The sequence below is a fragment of the Phaethon lepturus genome, unplaced genomic scaffold (genome assembly GCF_000687285.1).
Source record: "Phaethon lepturus isolate BGI_N335 unplaced genomic scaffold, ASM68728v1 scaffold37377, whole genome shotgun sequence".
Lineage (NCBI taxonomy): Eukaryota > Metazoa > Chordata > Aves > Phaethontiformes > Phaethontidae > Phaethon > Phaethon lepturus.
The window spans coordinates 7,409-10,530 of record NW_010553790.1 but is presented as its reverse complement, the minus strand read 5'-3'; positions in this window follow the sequence as shown (position 1 = coordinate 10,530).

Here is a 3,122-nt window from a genome sequence, read left to right as displayed (position 1 = left end):
TGCCGGTTGCTAGTTTTTATACTTTAGGGAAAAAATGAATGTTGAAAATTTTTAACAAGACAACCTTCCTCCGAATAATTAACCGTTCATTAAAGAGAAAGAGTAACCACATAAAACCGCAGCATCTGCGTGACAGTCTTTGCTCTTCTCTCCATGATGACATTATTTCACCAGTTTCCCAGGCACCATTCATTGCTCAAGCCTCAACAGTACATACTTTTTCAAATGAATATCAAGAAGAACCCTATTTCTGAATTATGATTATTTACTTCATCTATAAAGAAGAAAAAAAAACAACAAAAGTTTTGAATTTAGCATTTTTATTCTGCTATATTTTAAAAATAAACAATCTTCTATAGCCTTATTAAGTCTTTTGTATACAACCAAAAAAATAATTAACCTGTAAGTAGCAATTTTGTTATTATATGGAGTAAATACGGCAAAAAAAAAAATCAAATTAAATTCTATCACTCTCCTAGGCTTCCTACTTTATAGTGGTAGCCTGCCCACACCTTTCCGTTGTCCCTTATAATGACAGAACTGTAATTTATGGTGCTCTTTCTGGCTGCTGTGCAATTGTAAATGACACAATTTGGTTACTAAAAGGCTGTCTTCTAATGGATTTTGCAAGTTATAGGTCATGCAGCCCTGTGGAAGACTGGAGGGTTTTTCTTTTGCTTTGAAAAATTACTGACAGACAGAAAAGAAGTTTAGCTGTAAGACAATATGTACAAAGCATGATTTGAAAAGGAGAAACTTCAGCGATCAGCCCTACAGACTTCATATTCTAAGGATCGTGCCTTTCACTTGGCAGCTAACAAACGGATTTGGATTCTCCCACACTGGCAGCAACATCTGATATCTGGGCTGCTGTAAGTGAGTATCTGTATTATTTTTTTCTCAGGGAAATGAAATTACTCTGGATTTTACTAGTTCATACTTGGAAACCAACGTCCCGCTGTCATTTTTGCACTTTTCAAAATCCTTCCGGGGACCATAGTGTATCACAAACAACTGTTCTTGTAAATAGGAGACAGTACAGTCACAACTTGAAAATGGAGTTGCTGCCAAGGAAGCTCAGAAAGCAGCTTGCATCTCCCTCTGGACTTGGTAGCAGTTCTTCTCCGTAAGTTTGTCAGGAGAAGATGCTGTGCCAGGGATGCAGTTGGCACATTGGCATCCCTGTGAGGAGACTGAACGTGTCACCTCCGCAGCGCCCAGACAGTCTTGGCGCACAGCCCAGAATACTGAGTTTGCAAATTTGGATTTCCCACTTGGCAATTCTTCGCTCAGTTACTGCTGCCAACGGTGTGGCAAATATTTCTTGTAATGTTATAGTCCTTTAGGGTTTATGGCACAGAGATGTAAATATAAACATGGTGCTAACCATTGAGGGTAGTTTCAGGTGAACGACTAGAGCACGAGGTCACGTGCGAAAACAGGAGATGCCTGCCCAGAAGAGGGGGTAATCAGCAGATATGTTCATGGAGCCACTGTGCCACAAGGCAAAAAATCATTCCCTTTTTGCTTGGCTGGGTCTTTCCAGATATCCCATTTTCTTCCCGCACCCTCTGCGGTGCGCGAGGAGCAGGCGTGGCTCTCGCGTGGGAGCCTGCTGAAGCGCGCCGCAGAGCTCCCACGCTGCCCCTGCTCCTCCCAGCCCGTGCCTGAGCATGCCATTACTAGATGGTCCTCGTGTGATGGTTCAGTAAAACAACGTCTGGGACAGATTCCCATCGGAAAGATGAGGGAATCTAAGGATTCCTCTACAAATATTTGAAGGAATTACAAAAAACTTACTCTTTTTTTGGAAAGTGTAAGTTGTGGGTTCGAGGAAAAGGCCAAGCAATACTTACAGAATGAACACCGGGCAATGAAAAACACAAACAGCTGCAGAATTCAGATTTTGGTGAACTCCAGTTTCTAGTAGGTGCTAACAGTGCTTACGTCTGGTTTCGGTTCTGAACATGCTGGTGACCCCCGAAGTGCACCATAGCACCTTGTACCGCAGAAAACGAAGTGAAAGCGCTGGAAAGCCCTGCCTGCTGCCGAAGCCAGCCGCTCTGCCAAGCTGCGCTGCGCTTCCACACATTTTCCTATTATTAGGGCAGTGAGATCTTATGCCTTTTGCCTAAAAAAACTCCTTCCCAAGACATATGCAGAACTCAGCTGAAATCTAAATATCTGCCATTTTACCTTATGCAACAATCAGTGAAGCATATACAACTACAATTTCCATCTGAATATGCCGTATTTTTCTGCAGCCTACCATAGTAGGCTATGATATGCACCTCTGGGGTCGTTATGAGTATTTTGGTTATTCACCTGTTAAACTGAAAAGATTTTCCACCCCTCTGTTTCTTTTATCACTCTGATTTCACTTCCACCAAGCTGCTAAATCTCTCCCTGACACAAATGATCCACCCTGGTCAGACTATCTTTAGTTCTGAGCACTTGCTTCTTAGTATGTATCTTTCTTTTGCCTTTATTTTATAATTTTTTTTTTTTTTAATTCCTCGCAAGGCTCCATTTTAGCTGAACAGAAGGCATTGCAAGAGGAAGTCTAAATAAAGAGTTTCGAGCTGTTCTGCACCATGGAGTTGTGCCCCACTAGTGACTGAGGGTCAGCAGTGTGGGACTTACCGCAGTGATGGTGGCACAAGGCAGTCTGGAGCCCAGAGCTAGAAGCTTAAGAACTGCAGGCACTCGAGGGACACCAACCCTCACCCCGCTTTATTAGCAACAGGAAAAGGAAGTACACGCTGTTAAAAATAAAAAATTAAACTCAGCCCCAAATGGGCTGTTTTTCTGCCTGTAACCTCAAGGGTCTGTCGGGTCGGTCTCCACCCGAGCCTCTGTGCAGCCTGACTGCTCGCGGCGGCCTCCCCGGCCCAGCCTGGCCGGGTGACCTGGCTGGTGGGTGCTGGAGGGGCAGCCCCCTCCTGCGGGCACGGGCCAGCCTCCCCTGGCAGCTCAGTGCCGGTAGCCACACGGGAGGGGATATAACTCCTGACTCACGGGCCTCAAAACACGCCTCGGTGGAGGTGCGAGCAGCACGTGGGCCTTGGGGGACCCCGGGCGACTGCTGTGTCTGCAGCCAGCCGCCAGGCCTGAGCGGGGCA